Below are 18,002 nucleotides of genomic sequence, written 5' to 3' on the forward strand. Positions count from 1 at the left end.
GCAGAAATTGTAAAGTTGAAAGAGCTGTAGGTTCTGGGCTCCTCACACCCTGGTTTAGTCGCAAGGCTAGGCTAAGGCAGCAATAACAAAATCAACCCTTGGGTCTCAAAAGGTAATCTCCTGCTCATACAAAGTCCAACACATAATAATAAATAATAGTAATTTCTTTGCTTTCTTACCCCTATACCTTGCTCTCTGCATTTAATGCGAGCCAGCTTAAGGCATCTAGGAATTTGTGAGAAGGCAACACCCTTAGTCTGATCTTTACCTAGTCATTTTGCCACTCAAATGTTTTCCCATTCCCATCTCTTACTATTTGTAACTGAAAGTCTGGCTATTTTTTCACAGCATAACGTGGAACACTGTTTTACCAACCTCTGATAACATATTCTTCACTTCTTGTTGCCTAATCCTATAGTTTAGGTTTTTATTTCAGCAAAACTCCATTTCTGATACCAATTTCTATATTGGTCCAAACAGTATAGACAATGTGGCAAGAAACAAATTGACCCCTAAATCTCAGTGGCTTGAGCAAGCAGGTTTATATGTATGCACCCATGCAAAGACCGGTGTGAGTTGGGCCACTCTCCAGGGCAGCTGTCAGCCATGTAAGTGAAGCTGGGATCACAGATGCTTCTGTCCTACCATCTTGACATGTGGCCTCTGTGGTTGTTGCTGGCAGTGACAGGAAGAGTGCACAAGAAGTTTTCAATGACAAAGCCTGGGAGGAGCGGTTTACATTATTTTCGCTTACATCCCATTGGCCAAAACACCATGAATGACCCAAAATCTAACTTTAAGGGAGGCTGAGAAATGTAGTCTTTCTTTGACTCCAGTGAGAAGAAAATAAACAGGATTTGGTCAGGATTAGTTCCTTCACACTCCCTTTTCAGGGTTCTCCATTCCTGTTTATCTGTCCCTGTCAAGTGTCTCTCGCTCCCTCGCATACCCCTATGTCACATGCCTCCAAATTTCATTTGCACTAAGGAATATAAATGACTAATAATAGCCTAAAATATGGCCCCTCTTAGAAAGAGGAGCGTGTTAAAGCAAATTTAAGCTTTTGTCTAGGGGGGTTAATGTGGTAGTGGAATTTCAGACAGAAGTAGGCCAAAAGAACTATTCTGGTGTTTCTGAAACAGCAGACCACGCAGGTCCTCTGTGCTATCTTCTGTGCCATTTTGCCGCTGCCTTGGGGAGCATTAGAGTGAGACATTTGGAGTCGAGAGACATCAGGCTTAACAGTATGAGTGGCCATATTATTAGATGCAACCAGACCATTACAGCATAATTTTCATCTGGCTGTCTAGAGGTATTGATGTGAACTGGAGAGAAATTATCGCCCAGTCCAGCTGATTTGGAATCAGCTTTCAAATCATCCATCTGCCATCCCCTCCTTCATTTCTCCCCGCTACAGCACCAAAGAGACTCAATCTAGACTGGGTTTGTCTTGGGCTTGGAGAGGGAATCGGCGAGCTATTCCCTGAGGCTCTAGGAGGCCGAGGTCTCTTGTGTTTCTCACTGTCAGACTCTGGCTCACCCATTCCTGTCTGCTGCTCCTGGTTCCAGCTCGAGGAGAAGGAACGGGAAGCTCATGATCACCTCTTTCATTGGTGGCACCCATCCCCCAACTCGCAGCCCAATCCTGTAGTAGCTCTACTCTGTGGCCACTTGGTTAGGCTGGAACTACATTTCCCAGAGTTCCCTTCTCTGCACAGTACCGTGTTAGGGCTGGCGGCGGGAGAAATTTGCATGAGATTGGGAAGGCAGGGGGGAAGCAGCAGCCACTTGTATACTCTGTAACTCAGTGTGAGTCAGGCCCTCTGGCAGCTCAGGCATGTTGGAGATGTGCTGGCTCGCCTTTATTGGCGTGGGCACAGCCAGGCTCCAGCTCTTGCTGGGGCTTCTCTGCATACTGGGGCAGGTGCCTGTGCAGCCGTGGCTGAAGATGCCAGCTTTTCCTGCAGGGGACCCATGCTATATACTGTGGATGTTAGAGGCGGTGAAGTGTGGATTCTAGCTGCCATGGTGGATTCCAGCTTGTCTTCGCACTTCCCCACACCAGCCTCCAAGATGCCCCCCAATGAGTCCCACCTCCTGGTTTTCATACCCTTTAGTTGTCACTTCCACATTGCACCAAGTGACCAATGTGAGTATGGCAGAAGCAATGGGATGTCACTTACAAATGAAGTTATAAAAGATATAATACCTTATGTCTTGGTCTCTCTCTCTCTCCCTTTTTCTTTTCTGAGATGGCTTGATATGGGGAAAGCCAGCTGCCATGTCAGGAGTAGCCTATGGACAGGCCCATGTGGTAAGTAGCTGAGGCCTTCAGCCAACAGCCAGCTAGGCACTGAGGCCTTCTGTCAACAGATAGGTGAATGAGCCATCTCAGAAACAGATGCTCCAGCCCCATTTAAGCTTTCAGATGACCACAGGCTCTGGCTGACATCTTAACTGCAACCCCATGATAGACCCTGAGCCAGTACCCACTCAGTTAAGCCACTCCCCAATTCCTGAACCTCAAAAACTCTGAGATAATAAATGTTTATTGTTTCAAGTTACAAACTTTTGATGTAATTTGTTACACAGCAATAGATGACTACTACAATGTCCGTCTTTTATCCCAACTACTGGCCCACCACCAGATACAAGGTCGACAGTCTTACACAGATAGTTTAACCAGCTCCCAGAGTTGTGTCAGATCCAATCTCACAATCAACCTCTTATTCTGTATCACTCAGAGTGGTCTGCTTTCTTGATCAAACCCTACCTGATACCACAAGGAACTAAGAGGAGAGATTCCCCAGTCCTTTCATCATTGGTTTCCCCTATAACAGAACCTCAACTTTTGATTGGAACTGTCCAGAAGGCCTTTAATAAAAAAGGCCAACACCTGGATCTTATCTCCAGAAATTTTGATTTAATTGGTCTGGGGATCAAGATCTCTTAAAATTTCCAGGTGCTTTTAAAGTGCAGATGGCATTGAGAGCCACTGACAGAGCTGTGCTGACTCCACCAGTCCTGCCAGGACCCCACTTCTCCAACCTTCTTTGGGATGGGGCATGGACATCTAATTTGGGCACCCATGGTAACTTTTAACAGGGGACTCCTTACATCTAGAAGTAGGGGCCATAAGGAACCTTACTGGTGGTGGTAGCTGCAGCAAGTCTGAGTTTCCAGGCCCGCAGCGCAATGTGGCAATGGCCTCCAGGGTCTGGGTGTGGTTCTTTAACTCCATCACCACTTCCATCTGTGCTGTGAAAATTACCCAGTAGCCTCTTGACTACATTTCTTTCTGCTTGGATCTGGGAACTAAATTTCACAGTAACTCCCTAAGTGAACTTATGGGTTACCAGCCCCTCTGTGGGCCTCAGTTTCCTTATCTGTCAAAGGGAGGGTTGTGTTAGAGGAGCTCCAGATCCTTTGTCTTGGGCTCAGATGCCTGGAAATGAGCTCTGAGATGGAAATTTGTGAGTAGGTGGTTTCTTGGGGAGGGCTTTTAGGGTCAACATCTGTAAGAGATTTGAGGGAAGCAGAACTGTGCAAAGGAGAGGCTTAACTGTGATGTGGTCACAGCAGTGGCCTCCCATGATCCCCTGGGAGCTGTGGAACTGGTGTGGCCCTTCAGAGTTGTCTGGAATTCAGGCAAGGGGTCTGAGCTTTGTATCCCCAATTGGCCAGTCATTGAAAGTGGTCTGCCCCAGGGAGGGGAGTGTGATTTTGGGTGAGGCAGCTCTCTTGGGCTGAGGGCAATTCCTGGAGAGGGACTCAGTTGAGAGCTGTCAGCAACTGACACCCCAGTAGCTGTAGGAATGAGTCCCTCGGTCTTGAAAGGACCGGGCATCTGAACAATGCACCCCACTGAGTGCTGCACCTTTGCAGTTCAAAGATTCCATGATCATAGCCCCAGCCCCAGAGTGATCTGTGGAAAAGGGGGTGGATTTCTTACTCTCTTTGGCTAAGCACGAAGTCAGACACCCCAGGAGAGTAACTGGAAGGTTCCAGGAGACCAAAATCTTGATTAAAGCACAACCCTACTTAAAACCTCCCTTACCATTAGCAGAGGGAGAGCCAGAGGGACATGTAAAATCAACTTGCTCCAGAGAAGCAAGGCCCAAGTGAAAAATTAAAAGCCACTCCTGGAGGAAGGAGTGGCTTCCAGAAGGAACGTCTTCCAGGTATAACATTCACCTCGCTAGAGCATGGAACATACCAGGGGCTGCAAGGGGATGCCATGGTAATGGCATCTTGGATTCCAACTGAATGAAGCCACTGGCTGGCCGATCAATCAGTCTGTGGCTGCATCTTCAGTGGGAACCAGTCTCAGCACAGGGCAGGAGCAGAGAGGAGAGACCACCCTCATGTGTGCACACAGTGGGCTCATGGGAGCATTGATGCTCTGGGTGTGTCTTTGCATATATGATTCTTTATAAGGTCATCTGTGCACATGTTTGTGGTCATAAGCATGGAAAACTGAGTCCAATTGTGTGGGCATAGGGTCTGCATGCTGGACCTACTGCCCCTGAACCTCTGGCGGAGCAGATTACTCCATTTAAGAGGCATCATGTTAGGGCCTCTTGACCTTTCTTCAAAATATCTGCAACTGCCATTGGCTACTCATTACTAGAAAGCCTTTTCTTTAACGAAATTTATTACCCTTCATAGCCTTTTTTTAAATGTAAATAATTAGTTACTGATAGACCCAGAATGGTAGGCTTCCCTGAAAGATAGGTGAAGAAACAGAGGAGAAGCTGGAGCTAGCTTAGTGCCAGTCATCTAGTGGGCGCCCAGTATGCTGCTGTGCACGTATGAATGTGTGAGCAGATGGCTCTTGGAGGGGGCAGGCAACCACGAGAGAGAATGGTCTGATGGGGAGGCAGAAGAGCCCCCTAGGACCAGTTTCCTGTCAATTCAATTCCACTTATTGAGTGCCTTTCTGGTGCCAGGCATTGGGCTGGGGGCAGACAGGGAATTGGGTAGCTTGGGGCCCTGCCCTCCAGAAGTTCAGAGTCTGTCAGGGCTGGGGGCTTCCTCAGGTGTTTCCTTGTGCTGGGCAAAGACTGCAGACTTTCTGGAACCCCCATCAGCTAATCCTGGGTCTTAGTTTGGCTACCCTTAGAAGCAGACCCCAGGACAAGGACAAGGGTGCAGGCTGTGTATTTGGGGGGTGATCCGGGGAAATACCACCAAGGCACTGGGAAGCAAGACAGGGAAGAGAGGAAGCCAGTGTGTTATGGGGCAGGCCCTACTGGGCAAATGGGCTTAAATCCGCTGCAGAAGTCTGGAAGACAGTGGAGATCACACCTCTCAGAACTGTCCCCACTGAGGGGCAAGGAAGCTGGGGTAATTCACCCACTCTTGTGTGTTCTGGGTGGAGCGCTGCTCCTGGGGGGCTGTACTCTCCTGTGCTTCCAGCTTGCTCACTCACCAGCAGGGAAAGCCCTTGAGGAGGGCAAGTGGCAGGTGCTTACGCTCTGTGGTGGTTGCCACATACTTGAATGATCAATGCTGGCAGGATGTGGGTGGGGCACTGCTAGCGTCAGCTACACCCTGTGTGGGCCTTCCAGCTGTGTAACCAGGGCAGCCAGTCTGCCTGGCCCAGCTTAGCAGGCCCCATGGGGACAGACGTCAGTCCTCAGACCTGAGCTGGGTCAGGGCCAGAGAGTCAGGGCTTCTGAAATGTTTGCTGACTTGAAGTGTCTGGACAGGCAAAGCCTGCCACGGGCCACATAACCAGGCAAGCCACTTGGCAGGGAGCAAAGTCTGCTTCCTCACCTTGATGCCAGCCAAGCCTGTGGTCTGTCGGCCCACAGCCTTAGTCCTCATGAGACATCTGCAGGGGTCTCAGCTCCTATTCCACACCCCCCAGCCCTTTCCCTCTGCTCCTGATGCTGGGCTAGGAATCCTCCCTGGACACTGGCAAGCACTCCTGGTTTCTGCTCACTTGGCTGCAGCCCCTCCACCCCCAAGTGCTGCTTTTCCACTCGGCCTTATCACCTCTTTGTGGGGAAAGCCTCTGGATCCTGTGCCTGCAGCCCCCCTGCTTTGACTTTAGAGGAGCCCTTCCCTTCCTAGGTTACAATCGGCTCCACCCCCTGGAATCTCCAACAAATGCATTAAGGACGGATGGAGGAGGGCCAATCAGGAAGGTGGGGCTTTGGCGGCTTCCCTTGGCTCCATCTCAAGTAGCTTCCCTTCCTACCCGACTCCGCTCACATTCCACCTGTTTCCAGACTCCCTCGATGTTTGATTCAACAGCTACCATAGGACTTCCTGTGAGTCCAGACAAGTGTCAGGGGCTCGGCTGGACTTCTTTCTTCTCCCCCATGTGCACAGGGGGAAGCATCCAATTCCCCGTCTGCCTCCAGCCCAAAACCAATCCCTGGGTCCCTTCTGCTTCCCCACGTGAGCATGAGGGGAGAAGAAAAAAGACCAGGTGAGCCTCTGACAAGCACCTCAGGGTCTACTTCAGTACTGGGCATGTCTCCTTTCCTTGGCTTTGACCTGTCCGTGCCGGAGCTCAAAGAACCCTGATAGCCTCGGAACATACTGGGTTTCTGAACACCTGAAGATGGGCCCCAACCCAGAACTCCTTGACCAGTGTGGTCTTGAACTAGCCTGAGGTGGAGCCTTGGGTCAGCAAGGAACGGCTGTAGGTGGCCTTTGCATCAAGTACACTGTTCATCCGGGCAGGGAGGGGAGTGTACAGTCTCCAAGGTCGACAGACAATTTTGGGCTGTCTCACAATCTGCAGGCACTGGTGTGTGGCCCCCTGTGGTCCGTGTGTGGTTTCTGCTCAGCACTTCTGGTGTGGCTGCAGGACACATAGCCCTGATGCTTTTGCAGATGCCCCAGCAAGATATGCTTCTCCTGTCCCAGGTGAAGTAAATGGGCTGCCTTCTGCCTCTACCACGCAGGTTTCTGCGGGTCCCGTCACTGACCCCAAGTAAACAGTTCAGAAAGGACCCCCCAGCTTTTCTTGATTGTGAAATAAAAACTCCTCCAACCTCCTTGTCACAAAGGTCTGGCCGGTGCAGCATTCAGGGCAGGTGATCGTAGACTATACAGGCTCCTGGAGACTTGGAAATCTCCTCATGCACACTCCTTACTCTCCCACCAAGAATCAGACTAGAGAGATCATGACATATAGAGACAGGAACCACAGAATCTTTAGGAAGCACTGTAGAAAGGACAAAACATTTATAATTGATATAAACCTCCTTTTCCAACCACCCCCCCATCCCCACCATGCTTTGCCTGGTGCCCAGCAATAATTGTCTTACATTTTTGTGATGCCAAACAGTTTACACAGTGCATTCACCAGCATCTCATTTCCCTGCCCAAGCATATTGTGAGATCTGTGGAGTGAGCATTATGATTCCCATTGCACAGATGAAGTTACCCACTGAGGTCCAGAGAGTCCAAAACACTTTGCCTCAGAGTAGGTGCCTGCTTTAGTTAAGATTATGTACAAAGATTCAAAATAGCTGAGCAGAAAGCATCTACTCTTCTCTACCGTCCTCTGCAGAGGAGCACTTCAGATGTTTGACAGCAACTCTCTGATCTCCCTGAGTCCTCTCTTCTCTAGGCTAAAAGTTTCATGTTCCACAAACCAGTCCTTGGGCGGTCGGGTGTTGAGGACCTCCACCATTCTGGACATCCTCTTGTTGATGGCTGCATGGCTTTGATCGCCTTTTCATATGGTGATGATATTTTACTATCATTTTCTATGGACCTTAGAAAGGCCACTCATGCTTGATCACCTTTTTATAAAATGATTGATAGTGTAGTCAAGTTTCTTTGAGATTCACAGATTGTCATTGGTAATTAGTTACCATTAGGATGTAATCACAGAGTGACAGTTTGAAGCACTCGTAGATCTTTCAGTTTGTTTTGGCTACTACCAAGATACTTCTAATTTCCTGTCCTATTTGAATTTTGGTATGATTTCTTGATTGAATATGGTATGATACTTTTAAAAGTACGCAAAATTAATGTGAAATTAAGGTGTACATATTGAGCTGTATAACTGCAAAATAAAATTACTCTTATGCTACACTCATTGACATGTTGATGAACACTCAAGTTTTGTCACTAGAGCACTTGTTCTTTGGGCCATTTTGCGGCACCAGTAGCAATTTTGGGTGCTGTTTTTTTCCGGAATCACCAGACTTCATCAGGACAGTATGTGTCAGATATGCTAAGATGCTGTCTGCAATACTGGGATGCGTAAAAACTTACTGCTCTTCAAACAGGCGTACTTGTGTTTGCAGGACTGTTATAGTTTTGTGCCCTACAAACACATGAATTCCAATAAATTCTATTTTGTGCAATTCCCATTAGAAAAGAAATAAAACTAAATGGTGCGTTATTAATTGCATACACTGCATTACTGAGTATATTCCTGACAGAAGCACATTTCCATTTTGACTAGGCATCAATGAGAACGTAATTCGTCACTTACAATTTTCCACATCTGATGATTGCAAGATTTTCCACAGACTAGCTTCTGGCACCATACATTTCAAGCTTTGTTTCTCCCCACTACCTACATACTTTTGGGGATTGGGAGCCACAGGATATTGTGAGAGATTGTATTTTCCAAAATGGTCACAAGATCTCCCATCCTATATGCTCTCCTGATAAAGGGATATTGACATTCCTCTTACTGAGGCATGGGGTTTGTCACTCCCCTTGAATCTGAGTGTGTCTGTGACTGTAGCACAGGTGATACTATGTGATTTCCAAAGTTAAGTCATAGAAATTATTGAGCTTCTACCTGGTCCTTTCAGGACACTTGCTCTTGGAACCCAGCCACCATACTGTGAGGAAGCCCAGGCCACATGGAGAGGCCACAGCTAGCCAATTGAGGTCTCAGCTAACAGCCAGCATCAACCACCAGACATGTGAGTGAGGAGCTTCCAGGTGTTTCCATCCTTTGGCCTTCAAGCCACCCCAGTGGATACCATGTGAAGTAGTGACAAGCTGTTCCTCCTGAGCCCTGACCTTTGCAGATAGGTGAGCAAAATAAATGATTGCTGTTGTTTTAAGCCACTGAGTTCTGTGGTGACTTTCTACGTCACAACAGATACCTAGGACCGACACGTTTATGTTGTGAAACAACCGCTGGCATGCACCTTCAAGTCACAATACTAGCCAAGTCAGCCCAGAGGGCAATAAGAGTGTTCTGGAGGCCATTTCTACATTGTCGTGTGTGATGGCTAGCACCAACTTCACATGGAAGAGGCTGTAAATCATATATACATATGTCCCTAAATAAAAGCTAATTGTATCCTGGCTTTGACATACCCTTAACTGTATCCCAAATACTCCCATGGCTACTCTTACACTACTGGACCTAGTGGGAAGTGTAGTTAAGGGACAGTCAAATAGAAAAAAGAGACAGTGGTCTAAACAAAACATATAAGCACTCTACTCCCCTGAAACAAGCTTGTGAGAGCTCTGGGAACTTAAACTTACTGGATTCACAATAAATCTACTGTAGCCAATATTTATTGAATGCTTATAAATGCTAGGTCCTGGGCTAAATCTTTTACATGCATGGTTATATTTGAGCTTAAATTGTGACCCTATAGGTGGATACTATTCTTTTCCCATTTTACAGATGAGAAAACCCAATATAATTCAAATATGTACTTACTGAGCTTTTACAACTAATAACTATTTGTATATTATCTTACAGGATCTGCTGTTACACTTGAATCTGTCATGGCTGTCATGCTTACCATAGGCCCCCAGGCACAATTCTTATATCCATTTTATAGAGTTGTGCACTGAGACAAGGTGCTCAACTGGGATGAGGAATACCAAGAAGTATAAGGAGCATTCTTTACCCTTGGGAATCTGGGTTCCTCAAAAGGGCTAAGAATTGTTTGAGGATGGAGAAAGTGGCCCAAGGCGCTGGGGATACTAGTGTTACATGAGGGAGGAGGTCTGAAACACTGTGCATAGAGGGAAATAGGCCTCAAGGCAGGGTCTAAGCAGTGATGTCCCATTCACATGAATTTTGGACTATTATCCCAACTCTTCATCTACCAAGGATGGATTTCTCTTTCTGGTGGACTAATGTACCCTCTTTGGGTAAAGTCATGGATAATTAGTAAACATTTACTGAGAGCCATTTGGGCATAACATTCTGAGCTAGATTCAAGTCTTGACTTTGAAACGCTTTGAGTCCTACTGAGAAGAAATGCCAAGTCAAGTAATAATATTAACAACCACTCTGATTCTTAGAGAATTAGTCACCCTGCTAGGCACTTTTCATTAGATTATTCAAGCCTCAAAACAATCTTGTGTAGATGATCATTTTTATTCTTCTTTTTAAGAAGAGAAAACTCAGGCTATAATTTGCCCAAATCCACTATTAAGTAACAGGACAGGGAATTTGAAGCAAAGATTTGCTGTCTCATGCCCACTCTGGTTAATGCTATAGAGTTCTGAACTAGAAGAATTCAAAGAGGTGGATTAGGAAGCCAGAGTAAAAAAAGCATGAAGGCAGCTAGTTGTAGGTGAGTCAATTGTATAGAGAAGGTAGAGCCTTAAGCATAGTGGATGGGGTCCATTTATACTGACAGAGAGATGTAGGGGAAGAATGGGGGTTGGGGGAAGCACGAACAAAGGCAGAGATTGGCAGGACATTGAGGGTAGTGTACAGAAAGGGGCTCAAACAGAGGGTGTAGAGAGATAATGAGAGATCATTTATTCCTACATATTTGATGAGTTTTTTAAATGCTATTGCAAAATGATGTATTTTTTCATATCATAATTGTTTGTTGCTAATATAGAAATGCAATTGATTTTTGTATATTCCATGTATATGGATATTACCATGTGTATATATATATATATATATATATATATATTACCATGACCTTGCTAAATTCATTTATAAGTTCTAGTAATGTGTAGATTTCCTTGAATTTTCTACAGACACAATTATATCAGCTGAGAACAGGGACAGTTTTACATAGTCTTTTCCAATTTTTATGGTTTTTCTTGCTTTATTACACTGACTAGGACCTCCAGTATAATGTTGAATGGAAGTGATGAGAGTGGACATCTTTACCTTATTTCGGATCTCAAAGGGAAAGTGATTGGTCTTTCATAATTAAGTATGAAGTCAGCTATAGGCATTTTGTAAATGCCTTTTATCAAATTGAGAAAATTCCCTTCTATTTCTAGTTTGCTGAGAAGCTCTATCATGAACAACCCAAGCCTTCTTAAAATGTAGAGCCTGGTCTCAGTCGTACTAAGGGTCACAACTTTTCATTCATTCATGGAATATTTATTGATCTGTTTCAATGTTCTCAGTTAGGAGGTAGCGGTGGAAGACTGCAGCAGTTATCAGCAGAATATGGCCATGTCCAGCTGAGTGGAAATTTCCAAGGTCATCAGCAAACAGGGAGAGATGCATGGTGACTAGACAGAAGGGTAGAGCAGAGGGACCAGAGAGACTGGTTCCAGAGCACAGAGAAGGTAGTACCATCGCAAAGTCTAGAAATAATTGGAGGGTATGGGAAATGGGGGTGCTAATTGCAGCAAGAAGACCAATGAGGGCTTGCCATGATTACTGGGTTCAAAAGAGAAGTATAATAAAAATTCTGTGATCACAATCTATAGCGACTGAATACAAATTACTGTTAGAATTTACCTGGGGGGAGGAAATAGTAGTTCATTCCATTTTGAGGTGTGGGAGAACTTTTTTTAGTAATTTCACTTTAAAACATAGAGGAAAGTTGAAAGACTATTACAAGGAAAAATCTGATCCCTCCCATGCACACATGCACATTCAATAATTGTTCTTATCTCTCTTTTTTTTTTTTTTTGAGAGGGCATCTCTCATATTTATTGATCAAATGGTTGTTAACAACAATAAAATTCAGTATAGGGGGGTCAACGCTCAATGTACAATCATTAATCCATCTCAAGCCTAATTCTCGTCAGTCTCCAATCTTCTGAAGCATAACGAACAAGTTCTTACATGGTGAACGAATTCTTACACAGTGAATAAATTCTTACATGGTGAACAGTACAAGGGCAGTCATCACAGAAACTTTCGGTTTTGATCATGCAATATGACCTATAAACAATCAGGTCAAATATGAATATTCGTTTGATTTTTGTACTTGATTTATATGTTGATCCCACATTTCTCCTATTATTATTATTTTTATTTTTAATAAAATGCTGACGTGGTAGGTAGATGCAAGATAAAGGTAGAAAACATAGTTTAGTGCTGTAAGAAGGCAAATGTAGATGATCAGATGATCAGGTGTGTGCCTATGGACTAAGTATTAATCCAGGCTAGACAAGGGCAGCAAGACATCCACGGATGCAGAAGATTTCTCTCAAAGCAGGGGGGGTGAGGTTCTGAGCCTCACCTCTGTTGATCCCCAAATTCTCACCTGATGGCCCCCCTGCGACTGTGCCTGTCTTAGGTTGTTCCTCCCTTGAGGAATCTTACCCGTCTCTGGCTAACCAGTCATCTTCCGGGGCCATACAGGGAAATGTAAAGTTGGTAAGTGAGAGAGAAGCCATATTGTTTGCAAAGGTTAGCTTTTTACTTCTTTGCAGATTTATGCCCTGTGGCTTCTATGCCCAGCACTTGTCTCGAGGTATCTTTACCACCTGGAGGAATTATGATACTCGGTAAAATCGATATGAGGCACGAATTCTATTTAAGGGTTGTAATTAGGAAGAAAGAAGAAAAGCTATAGATGTAGCATATGAAGGAAACTTGGGAGGATTGATTATTTCTTTGACATATCTTCTTGTACAGTACCTTAAGTATGTATAGGTTTTAAACTACTAACTAATTTGCACACACATATTAACATAATAGGAATACGGTGACATAAACAAAGCAAATCTATAATTACCATCCATCTCCAGTGAAGCCAAGAAAACCATTTAGGCACCCTAGGCATTTGTGAAAATTTATCTATGATATGATGGATATTGTCCAACTGTACTTGAACCATCAGACAAATTAAAGCAGCCCATTTCTGGGATCTGTTCACATTCCATATGTTCTTTTAACCATAGATAGTCTATAGTCATGAGATTTTGGAGTGCTACAACTTGCACCCCTCCCAACTCCTCGTTGAGTTCCAACAGTACAGATCCGGTCAAATTTGTTGTCTCACTGTATGCACATGCCAGCCTAGACATCTCCCTCCTCCTTCTTATGGCAAGTCCAGGAGACGGTGGGCTGGATGCAGCCACAACCGCAGCATCGTCCGGATCCCTATGGAGGCTTTTTGATGATCATCCCCCGGCACAAGTCCTCCAGAGAGTGCTGATGCCGGAAGCTCCTCCTCATATCGTATCTTAGTTCATTTTCTGGGTATCCAAGCTAGGCCTTGATCTTCTGCGTAGAAACAAACAGACCCTTTGCCCACACTTTGACATGCCCTCTATACCACTGTGCAGAACTCATTGGAGGTCAGCACACAGTAACTGCTTTTTTTTTTTTTTAATTAAGAGAAAGGGATATTATCAGAAAAGAGTACCTCCATAGCTGATCATCTGACACCCTTTAAGTGATCAACATTAAGGATATTTAAAGCATGCGTTGATCTTTGATTTACCAATAGTTTTATCCTGTTAAGGAATAATCCCCCTTTTCTTTCTTTCTTACTTTTTTTTTTTTTTTTTTAAATTTTTAATCTACACTTACATGAAGAATACTGTGTTTACTATGCTCTCCCCTATATCAGGTCCCCCCTAACAACCACATTACGGTTACTGTCCATCAGCTTAGCAAAATGTTGTAGAGTCACTACTTGTCCTCTCTGTGTTGTGCAGCCCACCCTCCCCTTGCTCCCTCCCCCCCATGCATGCTAATCTTAATACCCCCCTTCTTCTTCCCCCCCCTTATCCCTCCCTGCCCACCCATCCTCCCCAGTTCCTTTCCCTTTGGTACCTGTTAGTCCATTTTTGGGTTCTGTAATTCTGCTGCTGTTTTGTTCCTTCAGTTTTTCCTTTGTTCCTATACTCCTCAGATGAGTGAAATCATTTGGTATTTCTCTTTCTCCACTTGGCTTATTTCACTGAGCATAATACTCTCCAGCTGCATCCATGTTGCTGCAAATGGTTGGATTTTTCCACTTCTTATGGCTGAGTAGTATTCCATTGTGTATATGTACCACATCTTCTTTATCCATTCATCTACAGATGGACATTTAGGTTGCTTCCAATTCTTGGCTATTGTAAATAGTGCTGCGATAAACATAGGAGTGCATCTGTCTTTCTCAAACTTGATTGCTGCGTTCTTAGGGTAAATTCCTAGGAGTGGAATTCCTGGGTCAAATGGTAGGTCTGTTTTGAGCATTTTGATGCACCTCCATACTGCTTTCCACAATGGTTGAACTAATTTACATTCCCACCAGCAGTGTAGGAGGGTTCCCCTTTCTCCACAGCCTCGCCAACATTTGTTGTTGTTTGTCTTTTGGATGGCAGCTATCCTTACTGGTGTGAGGTGATACCTCATTGTAGTTTTAATTTGCATTTCTCTGATAATTAGCGATGTGGAGCATCTTTTCATGTGTCTCTTGGCCATCTGTATTTCTTTTTTGGAGAACTGTCTGTTCAGTTCCTCTGCCCATTTTTTAATTGGGTTATTTGTTTTTTGTTTGTTGAGGCGTGTGAGCTCTTTATATATTCTGGACGTCAAGCCTTTATCGGATCTGTCATTTTCAAATATATTCCCCCATACTGTAGGGTTCCTTTTTGTTCTATTGATGGTGTCTTTCGCTGTACAGAAGCTTTTCAGCTTAATGTAGTCCCACTTGCTCATTTTTGCTGTTGTTTTCCTTGCCCGGGGAGATATGTTCAAGAAGAGATCACTCATGTTTATGTCTAAGAGGTTTTTGCCTATGTTTTTTTCCAAGAGTTTAATGGTTTCGTGACTTACATTCAGGTCTTTGATCCATTTTGAGTTTACCTTTGTATATGGGGTTAGACAATGGTCCAGTTTCATTCTCCTACATGTAGCTGTCCAGTTTTGCCAGCACCATCTGTTGAAGAGACTGTCATTTTGCCATTGTATGTCCATGGCTCCTTTATCAAATATTAATTGACCATATATGTTTGGGTTAATTTCTGGGGTCTCTAATCTGTTCCACTGGTCTGTGGCTCTGTTCTTGTGCCAGTAACAAATTGTCTTGATTACTATGGCTTTGTAGTAGAGCTTGAAGTTGGGGAGTGAGATCCCCCCTACTTTATTCTTCTTTTTCAGGATTGCTTTGGCTATTCGGGGTCTTTGGTGTTTCCATATGAATTTTTGAATTATTTGTTCCAATTCATTGAAGAATGTTGCTGGTAATTTGAGAGGGATTGCATCAAATTTGTATATTGCTTTGGGCAGGATGGCCATTTTTACGATATTAATTCTTCCTAGCCATGAGCATGGGATGAGTTTCCATTTATTAGTGTCCCCTTTAATTTCTCTTAAGAGTGACTTGTAGTTTTCAGAGTATAAGTCTTTCACTTCTTTGGTTAGGTTTATTCCTAGGTATTTTATTCTTTTTGATGCAATGGTGAATGGAATTGTTTTCCTGATTTCTCTTTCTATTGGTTCATTGTTAGTGTATAGGAAAGCTACAGATTTCTGTGTGTTAATTTTGTATCCTGCAACTTTGCTGTATTCCGATATCAGTTCTAGTAGTTTTGGAGTGGAGTCTTTAGGGTTTTTTATGTACAGTATCATATCATCTGCAAATAGTGACAGTTTAACTTCTTCTTTACCAATCTGGATTCCTTGTATTTCTTTGTTTTGTCTGATTGCCGTGGCTAGGACCTCCAGTACTATGTTAAATAACAGTGGGGAGAGTGGGCATCCCTGTCTGGTTCCCGATCTCAGTGGAAATGCTTTCAGCTTCTCGCTGTTCAGTACAATGCTGGCTGTGGGTTTATCATATATGGCCTTTATTATGTTGAGGTACTTGCCCTCTATTCCCATTTTGCTGAGAGTTTTTATCATGAATGGATGTTGAATTTTGTCAAATGCTTTTTCAGCATCTATGGAGATGATCATGTGGTTTTTGTCTTTCTTTTTGTTGATGTGGTGGATGATGCTGATGGATTTTCGAATGTTGTACCATCCTTGCATCCCTGGGATGAACCCCACTTGGTCATGGTGTATGATCCTTTTGATATACTGTTGAATTCTGTTTGCTAATATTTTATTGAGTATTTTTGCATCTACATTCATCAGGGATATTGGTCTGTAATTTTCTTTTTTGGTGGGGTCTTTTCCTGGTTTTGGTATTAGGGTGATGTTGGCTTCATAGAATGAGTTTGGGAGTATTCCCTCTTCTTCTATTTTGTGGAACACTTTAAGGAGAATGGGTATTATGTCTTCTCTGTGTGTCTGATAAAATTCCGAGGTAAATCCGTCCGGCCCCGGGGTTTTGTTCTTGGGTAGTTTTTTGATTATTGTTTCAATTTCTTTGCTCGTAATTGGTTTGTTTAACTTTTGTGTTTCTTCCTTGGTCAGTCTTGGGAGGTTGTATTTTTCTAGGAAGTTGTCCATTTCTTCTAGGTTTTCCAGCTTGTTGGCATATAGGTTTTCATAGTAGTCTTTAATAATTCTTTGTATTTCTGTGGAGTCTGTCGTGATTTTTCCATTCTCATTTCTGATTATGTTGATTTGTGTTGACTCTCTTTTTCTCTTAATAAGTTGGGCTAGAGGCTTATCTATTTTGTTTATTTTCTCAAAGAACCAGCTCTTGGTTTCGTTGATTTTTGCTATTGATTTATTCTTCTCAATTTTGTTTATTTCTTCTCTGATCTTTATTATGTCCCTCCTTCTGCTGACTTTAGTCCTCATTTGTTCTTCTTTTTCCAGTTTTAATAATTGTGATGTTAGACTATTCATTTGGGATTGTTCTTCCTTCTTCAAGTGTGCCTGGATTGCTATATACTTTCCACTTAAGACTGCTTTCACTGCATCCCACAGAAGTTGGGGCTTAGTGTTGTTGTTGTCATTTGTTTCTATATATTCCTTGATCTCTATTTTGATTTGTTCATTGATCCATTGATTATTTAGTAGCATGTTGTTAAGCCTCCATGTGTTTGTGAGCCTTTTTGTTTTCTTTGTAGAATTTACTTCTACTTTCATACCTTTGTGGTCTGAAAAATTGGTTGGTAGAATTTCAATATTTTGGAATTTACTGAGGCTCTTTTTGTGAGCTAGTATGTGGTCTATTCTGGAGAATGTTCCATGTGCACTTGAGAAGAATGTATATCCTGTTGCTTTTGGATGTAGAGTTCTATAGATGTCTATTAGGTCCATCTGTTCTAGTGTGTTGTTCAGTGCCTGTGTGTCTTTACTTATTTTCTGCCCGGTGGATCTATCCTTTGGGGTGAGTGGTGTGTTGAAGTCTCCTACTATGAATGCATTGCAGTATATTTCCCTCTTTAGTTCTGTTAGTATTTGCTTCACATATGCTGGTGCTCCTGTATTGGGTGCATATATATTTAGAATGATTATATCCTCTTGTTGGACTGAGCCCTTTATCATTATGTAGTATCCTTCTTTATCTCTTGTTACTTTCTTTGTTTTGAAGTCTATTTTGTCTGATATTAGTACTGCAACCCCTGCTTTCTTCTCACTGTTGTTTGCCTGAAATATGTTTTTCCATCCCTTGACTTTTAGTCTATGCTTATCTTTGGGTTTAAGGTGAGTTTCTTGTAAGCAGCATATAGATGGGTCTTGCTTTTTTATCCATTCTATTGCTCTTTGTCTTTTGATTGGTGCATTAAGTCCATTTACATTTAGGGTGACTATTGAGAGATATGTACTTTTTGCCATTTCAGGCTTTAGATTCGTGGTTACCAATGGTTCAAGGTTAGCTTCTTTAGTATCTTACTGCCTAACTTAGCTCGCTTATTGAGCTGTTATATACACTGTCTGGAGATTCTTTTCTTCTCTCCCTTCTTATTCCTCCTCCTCCATTCTTCATATGTTGTGTGTT

Source organism: Manis javanica, chromosome X (genome assembly GCF_040802235.1).
Source record: "Manis javanica isolate MJ-LG chromosome X, MJ_LKY, whole genome shotgun sequence".
Taxonomy (NCBI): Eukaryota; Metazoa; Chordata; class Mammalia; order Pholidota; family Manidae; genus Manis; species Manis javanica.